Source organism: Nomia melanderi, chromosome 3, assembly GCF_051020985.1.
Source record: "Nomia melanderi isolate GNS246 chromosome 3, iyNomMela1, whole genome shotgun sequence".
In the NCBI taxonomy this organism is placed as follows: Eukaryota; Metazoa; Arthropoda; class Insecta; order Hymenoptera; family Halictidae; genus Nomia; species Nomia melanderi.
In genome coordinates, this window is record NC_135001.1 from 2,165,231 (window position 1) to 2,178,772 (window position 13,542).

Below are 13,542 nucleotides of genomic sequence, written 5' to 3' on the forward strand. Positions count from 1 at the left end.
AATAGAAAAGTCTGCCGTACTCGTTCATTATGTTCTTAGAAGATCAACCTTTGCAGATTACGTCGTCATTTCGCATCATTCCCGGGTGCACGGGGGTTAGTGTCGATAAGCCGACTAAAAACACTGCTTCCCCAGAGATATTACGCGCAGATAATCGTTATGCGGGAAGGATTAACGCTCTTATTACCGATCGTATTCTTGTATATTACATAGTTGACGCTTACGAGATCGTTAACCAACTTTATGAACCTGCTCGCTGTACTTTGTCAGTTTATAAAAGTTTTTTATACGTTTTCATCCGTCCTAATGAAACCGGCGGGCCCCGTTTCGTTATGAGTTCACGATCAATAACCTAAATATATGTAAGTGTTTATAGCCGCGGTATTTGCATGGAATGGTTTGTAAAATTACAAACGTGTATTTGTATTAGAAATAGTTCGAGGGGAAAGCAGCAATTTAATTTACAGTCTCCTCGATGCCTAGCTTAGTCCCCCATTCTTCGAAGTGGAAGACGAGGCGAGAATCGGCTGAAAGCTTTATGCGGTCGAGTTAATGACGTTGCGAAGAATAGTGGGCCACAATTTTCCGTAAGAAAAATACGCGGAAATTTATTTCCAAGACAAATTCGTCGTTTATTTTCCCCGCGAAATAAGACGTCAATCTCCAGGAAGAAACGGAAAGGGAAACAAAATACGCCGACGGAGGTGCGAGACATCGAGTGTCTCTTAGGCTGCTATTTTCTTCTTTTCACCCTCCGCGGACGTTGTATACGTAAGTGAACGTCATCTGTCATTCTCCGGGCACGTTGTTAGCTTCCCCGGGATTAGGGGAGGAGGCAATACTCCGCGAAGTAGAATCACTTTCAACCCTAATGGACGTATTCCACCGGCGTCGCCATTAAAACCGTGAATTTGGCTAGTCGTTGAGGTTCACGCGGTAAGGAACGCAAACAGCTTGGAAAAGTCGCATCATTCTGAACAAATTGGACAAATTTTAATGAAATTAGACTAAGGAAAGAATGCGATTATAGTATTTAGCCCTTATCGGACGCTAGCTTTTATACACGATTCTCACTAGGTTGCAGTTGATTTCGGTAAATATGCGAAAATTGCGATGTTAATTGCACCGTTGCTGATTCTTAGCTGACAAGGCAATCGCACCTACATTTTACAGACAGCGAATTTTGACCGTCTTATCACTTTCCACGTGACATACGATCGCAGCGACGAAGTACTGTTGTCACGTGAGAAGTGACTTACGACCGTTAAGGGTTAGAATTTACCGTGGTTTTAGGATGTTTCCTTTTTAAGTGTGAAGTAAGTGTGAGCACAGAATCAAAGAAGAGGGAAGAGTGGCCTGTATAACGTCGCAGGCCCAAGGTTTCCTATAAAACTAAATACTGCACCTATCCACCCTTTCGCTACGACTGCCACAAATTCAGGCAAGTGCTATCGCTCTTTTTTATGCGTTTTAAAAAGTTTCATAGACGATATTATTACTCGTTTGAGTCCCACGAATTTTTCCGTGGCTAGTTGACACGATATTCTGGGTCCAGAGGTTAACAGCACATATGACTAGGTAATAGTACAACCTAAAGTGTACTCGAGAAGTAACTCCCAGTCACTTTGACACAGTAAAATTATAAAGTCTTATATATAATATTAAGCTGTGTATAATACACCAATATGTGGAATATTCCAATAAAATAACTTTCCTTCTTAATTTATGTATGTTTCCTGATCAATTAGTTTCAAAGAACATCGTTTGTATCTCGTCGGAGAATGTTGAATACTTCTACTGAAGAACTTTCGAGTACAAAGGGTTAATAATTCCTTCTACCCGTCTTTGAGACGAAAGAATATGTAATAAGGATAATAATAATGAGCAAAACGTTCAAGGCACTTGTGCCGGTCAAAGTGTTAACTCCACAGAGCGATAGAGCGCGGTTTGCAGCGCATAATTCAAAGCTTCGGGGTGAACGAAACCTACAATAACCGCGGCAAGAAGGCACGATGTTATTTACAACCCCCTCGTTCCCGGGTGCAACCACCGATACACCGAACGAAACGACTCGCCCCATCTGTCGCCCAGTTTTTCATGCGCTTTTCCACCCGGCAGGGGAAAAAACCGCCGGAAACGATCCTTCAAAGGTGCATCGTTGCCTTCGCTTCCCCAGTCCGTGCGTCCCCCGACAATTTTCTCATCGAATCAATGCGTTACAAGCTTCCTCCCCTTCGCAGCGGGGGCTCCGCACGATGGACTCGGCGAAGACATTGTCAGAGACTTGACGGACAATTACATTCGCGCGTCAATGTTGCATCTAGCAATCAATAACGCTCTTTCTGCTACATTTCACAGTGACTACAATGATTCGCTAAAGGCTTTTTGAAAACCTAGGATCATTTGACCGACTGTTCAATGATTAGGATTTCTGAGTATACTCATTACAAGGAATCTGTAATTTTCTAATATTCATGGTTCACAATTTTAGGTAAACAACGATATTTTTTAAACTAGTCTACTAAAGCCGTTGATAAGGAAGACAACGTTTGAAGCAACAAAAAGCGATAAATACCCAAGTTATAGGAATATCTTCACGAAATATAGATGTTCATGAAAATACAGCGTAAAACAATGTCTTCTATATCGACAATATCAACAGCTTTATACGAACATCGTTATACAACATTAAAATGGAAACGATAGCTATAAGGATCGGAAGATCGTCATTATCGCCATCCAGCGACTGGTGTGTCGACGCCGCACCGGAGGGAGCAATTGCCAGGGGAAAGTTTGGCAGAGCGAATTCAAAGAGGCGAACTTAAAATGCATCTAGAGAAGCGGTGGGTTATTAAGCCGGGGCTGAGCATCGTGGCCAGAAGAAAGGACACCGAGAATGCGAAAAGGCCGGGTAGAAAAGTCCTTTCCAGACTTTGATGAATTTGCCTTGCGAAGTCGAGGATAGCTCTGCGTACAGGCGAAAATAACTGCAAGACGGGACAAAAAGAGAGAAAGAGAAAAAGAGAGAGGGGGGAGGGAGAGAGTGAGAGAGTGAGTGAGTGAGTGAGTGAGTGAGTGAGTGAGTGAGTGAGTGAGTGAGTGGGCAAGCGAAGAACGAGAGAGCTTTGTTTACCTTTCGAGCACGTCCGGATCTACAATGCAGCGGAGGCGAGGTTGGAGGATTGAAAGAACGTGGCGGCGCGCAAAGGAGCTGCGTGCACGCGAAAGGCAAAAGCGGGAATAACGGGCAATCTCAAAGAAAATTCGTGCTCGAATGGACCGGAACAGACGTTCGACGGAACTTGTTTGGAGTTCGAGTTTCGGCTGTCGGCGGATACCGGTGCTGGATTTTTCTTTAATGGAAAAATTATCACTACCCCTTTCTTCGACCTAACCCCGGTTAAAGGTAACGTTGAGTAAGGGTGTAGTCGAGAAAAATGGAAAAGAAGAAGCTGAAGGGAGAGAAAAAGAAAAATCCGAGGGGAAGAAAAAGAGGAAGTTAAAAAACGGCAAGTTAGAGAAGAAAAAGGAGAATGGTTAACCACCTACGAAATAAAAAGACACTTTTCCCACGGTATACAGAGCACGGTTAATGCAGCGTTTTTATCGTGACAGCGTAACAGTAGCGAATTCTGAAAGCTAGTCGAGTGTGTTTATATTAATTTCCATTTACAATCGATGAGAAAATGTTAATGGATTTTGTAGTCGCAAGATGTATGATGTGTATTGTAAATGAACGTATGAATATTGATTCTCTGGGAGTGTATAAAATAAATGTCGGAATAAAAGTGATTCCAACGGTTCGATTGTTTTCAAGAGAATCGTTTAAATTTCATCGTGAAACGGTTGGCACGGATGTTAATGTAAGAGAAAATATGGGAAACTTGATGGAATCGCTGCAAATGGGTTGTATCGGCTGTGAATGCGATTACGTCTTCGAACTGGAAAATGTATATTAGATTCTGCCGAGTTTACGCTGGTAACGAATGAACAGGCATCTGCAGGCCGGTAGCAGTAACGCATTATCGTAAGAGATAAAGCGTGCAAATATCGTTCTTCCTTCTCCCGCGGAACGGAGGAGCAATTTCCGCGCCATTTATGCAATCGTGTTTTCTGCTCCGCTGTGTTAACCACTTTTGTCGCGATGCAGCACTGTCGAGGGTCTCCGTTTCGATCGATTTACGGAACCATCCCGCGAATTATCTGGAAAAACACTCGACTCCCTAAAAGAGATAATCGTAACAAGACAGAGAAGGCATTTGACATTTGAAATACTGTTACGAAGCGATCAAACTGTATTACGCAAATATCGAACGCTCGTTTTATAGTTTCAGAGTTGTAACATAAATAAATAAGGTAAACGCAGCGATAGATAAGGTAAAGCGAATTTTCTGCGTAAATAGTAGTGAACGCTTGCTACTTTAACCTCTATTAACTTCTTGCTCTATAACCTCTTTCTGAATTGTAATTAATGTAACTACTTTGTTATTAATGATTTATTTAAACTAAACAGATTGAATAATATTTATGTTTGTTAAATTCTGTTTGAAATCTTCATCACGAGCCTGGCACAATATTGTAGGGCAAAAGGTTAAATAGAGACTATGCGCGACAATGCTGTTTGAATTTCTTATATTATAGCAAAGTGAACTTTGTTGAGACAGTTGTATCATAAAAATTTGATAAATGCTTTCGTTAGAAGTTGATTATGCTTGAAAACAAGGAAACTAGTAATTGACCACATATTAGTTACTAGTTAACTTATGGCAAAACCAAGAACACTGAATGACTACCTTAATATCGTTGATTCACGAGGATTATGACAAACTACAAGTAAAAGAACAAATACTAATTCTGTGGATTCTACTAAACTACACATGGAATGCTTAAATAACAGAGAACAAAAGAACAGATTTCTTGCTGTTTGAACAATGAAATCATTAGTTTGTCACCCAGTACTCTGAAAACAAAAATTTAACGTCGGTAAAATGTCGTCATTCGTCTTCAAAGGGTTAATATATCGCGTATACTCGGCAGTTATCTGCTTAAAGCGTTGTTTCCGTTTCATTTTGATTTATTTGTCCCTTCAGGTGACGAGGGGTTACTGCAATGGACAGGGTTGAGCGCTCAGGACCGTTCAATACGAGGGAAAAAAAGTGAATTAGTTTCTTCGATAAGCGACGTCCACAGAATGATATATTAACGGAGCTTCTCGTCCAGGTAAATGTTATTCTTGCATGTTACCGCATTATCAAGGAACACCTCGAGCGTTACACACCCCGGACGCGTTCAGCCCGACGCACGTCTCCACGCCTAAGAACATTAGCAGCAATCGGGAAAATGATAAACAACGAACTGACTTTGGCTGTCGTTTGCGCAAGCTTGCAGCTTACAAACGGCTAGCCGGCTACAGGCGCTGCCACTCGTTCCCTCGAAAGTTCTTTCAAGATTTATCACTTAATTAAGCACGCCGGTTCAGTTGCCAGTAATTAAAAACATCTTTGCCAGGCACTGCTTTTACAGTTGTTTCGTCGGAGTTGCCGTTCTTTTCTCTAATTTTTGTGCGGTAAACAGGAGTTCGTAAGTTTTTTTTTATTAGCCTCGAGGAAAATACGAGTATTCAACTGGAATCGATATCGTGGAAGTGTTCGTGAAAATACGGTGAAAAATATTTTCTTATACGATAGTGAGTTACATAGATAAACGAGACGCGCTGGCAGATGAATGAATTTATAACGAAACGTATCCGTGTAATTGAACAATGTGTTTCCGTTAATGAGTTATAACGACAGATGGTTTCGGTGGAGTTTTCATTACTCCGTAATTACGTCGTTCGTCAAACTCGGGACGCCGTGTCATGAAATTAATAAACAGTGCGGATAAACATTTTATGGAGGACATTAAAGCTTGACAGGTAACGCCCGTTCGGTTACGAGACAATGAAATATAATTGCGCCGGAACGTCGCGTCGCGTCGTCCTCTCCGCGGATCGAGGAATTATACACGAACATTTCCGGAGTGAACTGCGTTTCGATGAACAAAAAATACACCGATTCTCGGGCCACAATAGCCGGGTCGACGGGCGATCAACGTTTTGGAAGCTATCGGACGATAGACACAAGTTCCATTCAGAATTACCATTTAAAACGAAATGGTACTAGGGCTGATATAGGGATTACAGTTTAAAGCTGACAGTTCACTCGCCGACAATTTTTTTTACGCTCGCCCGCGTGCGCGTGTCTGCGTTTAACGAGCAATACGAGAACGCCATTTTATGTTGTAGAAGTCAGTTTTCATTCGATTCCTATCAATTAACGCGAACATTCTCTATTTTTCTTATTTTGTTTTGTTCGTATTATATTTCGATGCTTTGGATTCTCGCGAAGAAACGAATCAGGCTGTATGGGTAATAACACTTTTCCAGAGACATTAATTGTTCACCTTCGACCTCACGCGAAATGCACTCTATAAAATGCGTTGGAAATGTTCCGCGGCGCGTGGACGTCGATAAAATAATTTCCCGTGAAATTTCCGCTTTCTACGTGTATACAGGTATAATGAAAATAGAACATTGTTACATACGTTCATAAATAAACGGAGGAAGAAAGTTGCATTTGACACGTAATAAAAGCAGCATGAAGAGACAGCTGGGAAGCATTATTTCCTATATAAAAGCTTTCAGCGAATGATAAAATGGAAAATAGAATTTCAACGTTGCTCCACGGCTGTTTTCGGGGAAATAGTTCACAATATTTTATGAGAGGATTATTCACCACTCACGACGGTTTACTCTTTTTAATACGATCGGCGTAAATATTTGCATCTGCCCTTGCCCGTGGGCATTTCTCTCTTTGTTTCCTTTATTCTTCGTTACGGACCAGTGCATTATTAACGAGAAAGAAAGTGCTAAACGGCTGTAAGAATAGCAGTATGTACAATCAGTATCAACTGAGATTAACTTATCCAGTTAATCAATATTCATTGCATTTATGACAAATAAATGAGGAAACTCATCTTTAATTCAACTCGACGTGAATTAAACTTCCTGTCAAGCCTTCAATTAGCAACGCCGTCACACTTTTGTTCCAAATAAAGAATTTATACCGATTATTTAAACATGTTAACCTACTGTTCCAAAAGCAGGTATGCAAACATTCTAAAACAAGCACGTTCAAAAAGTACCGTGCGTACCATAAATAATACGATTCATAGTTCTATAATTTACTATATGTTTATCATTTTCATCACGGACAAGAAACTTTCTGGAAAGGCACGCTGAAGGTCACAGGAAGACGAAGCATTGTAGATGACAAAGGAAAATACATATTGCATTAAGACACCATCGTTCATCTTAACACTTAGCCAAGCGAATGAGATCCTCCCACTTAGCCAAGCGAATGAGATCTTCCCAAGAAGAGATAAACAGAAGAAAAGGCAATACTTTGCTACGTGAAAAGTGGGAGATCTTTTGTCTTAAAGTGGGATTATTTGCAATTCATCAAATACGGTTCTCGTTTTTACAAATCACGGTTTCTAATCGAATTAATTGAACGAGTTCAATGGAAGATAATCGAAGAGGTTGTTGTTATAGTTCTTCTCCGGTCGCCTAAGTGTTAATTTATGAAAAGAAAGTCACAAGAAAACCGCATTATTGAATCAATGCAATTCTATCGGTGTAGGATGAAATCGTAGAAAGAACGATTGCCTTTCTGACACGTTTCCACGCCGATGGAACGATTGAAAAGGCCATCAACAGTCCAGTCAGTTCACCCGGTAGATAATTTCAAACAACTCGGTTCGCGTGTACGAAATCTCCCTGGGACAGGAACGAAGGGAACGCGCGTGTGTCGCGCGCCGTTCATTCGCGTTCGTACATATTTGCAGGGGACGAGAGAAGCAATCAGTTCCGTCTACCGGCAACGTTTACACGGATCGTTTACAGCCCCCTTGTGTAGCTTTTGGCGCGGCCAGGTATCCCGATACTCATGCAGATATCCGGCAAACGTAACGTTACACGGTGCGGCCGTACGTGCAGTTTCTTGTCGATGTGTTTTGAACCGTCCGGCGCGCCGTTCTCCACGTCGCACAGTGCGCCCGGCTGTGGACAAAATCCCAAAATTTCACTATTCGAATAATGAAAATTGGTTGTCAACATGCTGCTAAGTAGTTCCTGCTATACGAAATGATATTCACTTGAAAAATAACAATTTTGTGCAAGTAAATCTAGTTTCTCTATTTATACAACGTTGGAATTGAAAAAACTTGATAATATCCTCATAATGTAAGAAAAATATAATTACCGTATGTTTAACTCTATACCTTACAGCTTTATGAACTCTAAAGATGATTTCTTCACGAATAGTTCTGTTCAGTCGGTTGCAATATCAACGCCTTTCGTATAGCTCATATATTCTTCAAAATTTATAAGTTATTAACCCCTTGCCATATGATTTTATTCTCAACTATGATCGATACGACTACTTTGTCATTAATAATTTATTGAAAAGGGGAGAACTATTTTCAGCATATTCTATGTATTTGTTTGATCGAAAGTATAATAGTTGATAACAGAAGAATTATGTTTCATTTGAATTCGAAAGAATTCAGTTATATTCTGTTTGAAATCTTCATCACGAGTATTGTGTGACACGATATTGTGAGGCAAGGGGTTAACACGTTAATTAATTTGACAATGTTAAATATTGCGGTCTAAACGATAAACAGAATAAGCTAGCTTAACGTGTTGAATTATCCAAAATACTTCCTCGCATTTTCAGATAAATTTTAATAAAAATTTCGTTTCGTTTAATTAAACTTCGTCGATCTATGTATGTCGAATTTTTGTCTTTTAGTTAACACATTCGTAACATTTGTTCGTGCATTATAATATAAACGCCGCAATGGAAAGTGAAACAACGGTTTTTCGTAAACTAAACGAATATAATGATGTAAACGCGTTGATGTTGGTGTGGCGTGGTTCACGAGCGACGCCAAGTGTACGGCAGCGTTTAACCGGCGAGAGCTTCACTTTTTGCCGGTTTCGCGCCTCGTGCGTCAGATAATTGACAGTGAAAGAGTGAAGTCGCGGCGCAGATTAATTATTGCGTGAAACACGCCACCGACACGTTGCTGCGTTCGCATACAAGCAAAAGGATATTCCGGATGTAAACAGAAACACGCTGTGGAAATGCACTTGTAAGGAGTTAAGCTGAATTCACAGCAACACTAAAATGCAATGGTCATTAGCATCTGGTGAGATATTCTTCGCTAACGTTGGAACACCATGTACAAATCCTGAGAATATCTTCATCCACCTTCTTAATTTTTCAATATTTTCGATAAAATGTTGTAGTTGCAATGAGACTGTAGTAATTCGTAATTTGGTAATGATTTTATAAAAGTAGAACCAAAAAAAGCATTTGTGTAGTTTATTAGGATTAATGGAATAAATCATATTTAATTTCAAATATTTGGGCACGGAATCGTATCATAGAATATTTGTCGATTATTACGAGGTTATAATAAAATAACTTGATTTTAAAATTTGTTAAATATTGCGAGAAACTCAGGCTAAGAAAAGGTTGTCAGCGTGAATCACCATGTCGAAATGAAAATATTTTCATTGGACGGCAATCTATTATTTCAGACTCTTTTGGCAATATCGCACAAGATATAAGAATGTAAACGGATCAAATGATATTTAACTGGAAACAACTGGAACTCGAATAATGCGATGACAGGTTCGATGAAATTGTAAATTGTTAGCAGCTAATTAAATTTCGTGACAAAAAGAAAATGAGATAATTAAATGTAAGTCTCTAAAATATCTGTTGAAATCTCTCGAGTCGACTCACCGGCAAAAATAAGTATCATTCTACGTCAAAAGATGAGCAATACCTGAAACAGAGAAGAAAACAAAATTGTTAATCTTTTGAAAGAAGTAGATCACAATAATAATGTTTCACAGAGGATTATATAATTAACATCGTGATAGAACAAAAGCGTGGATCGAGTATCAACGATGTTTTCAATTTAAATACTGAAAACCATTGAAAAACCACATTGGCTACATAATTCAGGATTAATCAGCGACAGAATATGTGGATTACAGAGCTGTAAAATTAACAATCCGATAACTGTAAAGCCAGTGTATTTTAGAATTCATAAAATCCTTCGTGAGAGCATTACAAAGGAGTAAAATTTAACGTTCAACAGGAAAATTATTCGTAGAGAAACGTTACTCAATTTCATCTGAATATATGATCAGGTGGTTATAGAAATTTATCCCCCAAATAAATTGATTGGTCGTCGTATGAATATTGGAATCCCGTAGATTTTTATCGAGTGCTTTTATAATTAATGCCTTTACACAGAGATTATTTAATGAAAAACGCGAACGCGTCGTGGTACAGTCGAGTGATGAAAATTTCTTTAATGGAAGCCTCGCAATTTACTAATTACATGAAGTTTTACATTGCATTCGGTGAAGGATTTTTCAGAATACAGATTCCGCAATAAATACAATGATCCTCGTATGCCGCGGATATTCTGTTTTTACTTGCTAATGGATTGAATGGATTTATTCAACTTAAAAGCCTGACTGCTTAAATCATGTAAGCTCATAACTCTTTCATGAACTTCATATCTTCCTTCCAATCACTCATGATCGTCTCACAAGAGAGAAATTTCTGTTTAACCCCTATTTCTATTAAATATCTTAATACATTACTTACATAAAAATTCCTAAAAATTACACAAGTTTCTCATTTCAGTCCAATAATCAAACACATTTTCCATCCTACTTTAAAAATTCCCTTTCAATATAAATTCAACATAATCCTTCAATATAAACAACTGATTAAAAAAACCAGGACCATTAAAGTCCGTTGCAAGGAACCTGTCACTCTCGTCTGATTGGTCAGATTCGAAGGCGCACGCCTTGCTCACACGAACTTTCGACTCTGGTATATGATTCCCAGAGGCGCTCGCGTACACTACCGAGTCGCGCGACAAAGAGTGGGGAGAGCCGCTTCTCCACTCGCAATTGGATTGCTTGGAGCGGCTGTATCCACCCCTATGACGTCACGAGTGCCAGGTTCGCTGCAACGAACGGTACAAACTCCACTGCATCTTAACCGCATTACCAGGCACCAGCACATCTAATCCCACCGATTCATAAAACACACTACTACCTAAAGCTCGTACGCTCCCCAGACAAACGAAATGAACATCCCACAATTAGCATGGTTCTACAATCACGGCAAAAGGCTTACAGAAGCGGTAATAATAATAATTCTGCAGCTAATACCGTTCCACCTCTATTAGAGGGTGCCAGCTGTCGTAAAGCAACGAGGGAAAGTGTGGTTCACTCGGCATATCATTCTACTCGATTTGCTACGCAACTACAGTCCGCGAGCGAGTCCCGCGAGCGATCGGAACCAGGGAAATCTGTGTCGAAGGATTTCGTGCCCGCGGCGACGCGACTGCTGATGCGGCAGCCTTAAGGCTGTCGCCTACATCCTTCTGTTAGCAATCGGGTATTCCGGTACCTATTTTTGAATTTCCTGCTACAGATATTGTCGTGTACTCGTAAAAATTTCACGATATTAATACTGCCGCGGCGATCTGCGTTTTGAAAATAAAACACTAACATTTCTTGCTACAGAGATTGTCGTGTTCTCGTAAAAATTTCACGAAATTAATACTGTCGCGTCGATCTGCATTTTGAAAATAAAACACTAATATTTTCTGTTATAGAGACTGTCGTGTTCTTGTAAGAATTTCACGAAATTAACTCTCGCGTCGATCTGCCTTTTGAAAATACATTTTTGCAAGAGTATCGCAGTATTAACACGTTGAATGCCACAGGGGTCACCAGTGACCCCAACCAAATCGAATTACCATAGTTCGTTCAATTAAACGTTGATTATTTGAAAATATTTTTATATTGTAAATAATATTACCCAATTTTGTGTATTTTGCTGTATGAAATCATGCAGCATTCAACGTGTTAAGGTTTGGACAAACGCTGACGTCAAGATAATATCACTGCAATCTGTTTTCCTGTTATCAAGTATAGTGCTGTTGGAGTTTCATACAAAGTATAGTGGAATAAAAGATTGTGGCATTCGACGCGGACAGCCACGAGCCTAGCGCAGCAGCGCGGACCGTGGAGAGAGTCCGTCGTCTGTTCGATCGTCAATTGTCTCCAGCGTGGATCCCAAAAAATGTATAAAAGGACGGATCCACGCTGGACGACATTAGAGTTGTGTAAACCTACAAGCACAGTATTACGGCCCCATTCCGTGTAAAATTGGGTGGTCCTTCGACAATAAATTTTAGTAGACGGCACGAAGTGCAATAATTAGGGTCTAGTTCGTACCCTGACAGTGCCTTAGAATAAACATAAACATAGGGTTTCCTTCTTTTTCTATCGAATTATCAACAGTGAAATAGTTCTTCGGAGCACAGTCATGCAAGAAAGCATAATGTAAAGGATGGACGTGAAGTTACAATGAAACGATAAGTCAACGACGAATTGCAACGCCACTATAGATCTATATCAGATTTCGGTAACTCGGATTTTGGCAACTGAAATCTCAATAACTCAAACCTCGATAAATCGAACCTCAATAACTCGAACCCCTTGTAGCCAGACAAACTTCTCGATTCCCTTCTGTTCAGTAACGAAAGTCTTGATAACTCGAAGTTTTTTGCTTTCCCTTGAAATTCGACTCGAGGCCCGAACGCGATGGAAATACGACGGCGTTGGTCTGGCGGCGTTAAGTGGGCGACAGCCTTAAAGGAGGGAGGAAGCTCCGACTGTCTCCCTCTAGGACGGGTCCGCATTCAATTTCCTTCTTTGGCAGGAGTTTACAGAGCCGTTCGCGTTATGTCGAGCATATTAATAGGCCGAGCGGCGTGTGCACATGCTAACCACGTAAACCCCGGGACACGTCGTGGCGTAGCGCCGCGGCGCCGTTAAGTGGCCCTGTATAACCCGCGCGTTCCCAGCGACGCCCTACCGCGAACGCCATTTAATTACGTTCCGAGGACCAACGGTTCGACCAGAACTCCGACCGGGCAACGCGATTTTTCCACGGCCGAATGATTATTCATTGCCCCGCGAGGAACGGGCGCTAATGAAATTGGACGTGACCTGCGCGCATCGAAAATGACCAGGGGGACGAGTCTCGGTCGGACATCTTGCTTGAGTAAATACTGCGTCTCCTTGATGTAATTATGCATCTCTTCCTACGCGTGGTATGAATGAGACCTCGAATAACAGGGAAATGAGTGGAAAGAAAATCTAGGTAGACAAATCGAACGGAGGTACGTAGAAGTTGAAAAAAGAATGTAGATGTATAGAGTATTGGAGGATATTTTCATGGAAGGAATGTGAGTTTGTAGATTGAATAAAATCAACTTCTTCTTCTATAGGATTGAGTAATAAAAACCCGAGTTTTGTTTAACCCTAATCGTACCACGTGTTTTTATAACGAATCACTCTACGATGTGACTCTCAGTCACTTATGAAAATAA

General features: G+C 40.4%; 1 protein-coding gene and 1 long non-coding RNA gene across 4 annotated transcripts in view; one reads left to right on the forward strand and one right to left on the reverse strand.

Moving 5' to 3' along the window:
* Fas1 (fasciclin 1 Fas1 domain-containing) overlaps positions 1–13,542 on the reverse strand; it is a 407,539-nt gene that overhangs the window by 269,783 nt on the left and 124,214 nt on the right. The gene's annotated exons all lie outside the window — the stretch shown is intronic.
* LOC116430303 (uncharacterized) overlaps positions 1–13,542 on the forward strand; it is a 72,675-nt gene that overhangs the window by 11,353 nt on the left and 47,780 nt on the right. Inside the window, exon 2 of the long non-coding RNA XR_004235685.2 lies at positions 5,091–5,220. This is a non-coding gene — a long non-coding RNA (uncharacterized LOC116430303). The remainder of the gene's footprint in view (positions 1–5,090; positions 5,221–13,542) is intronic.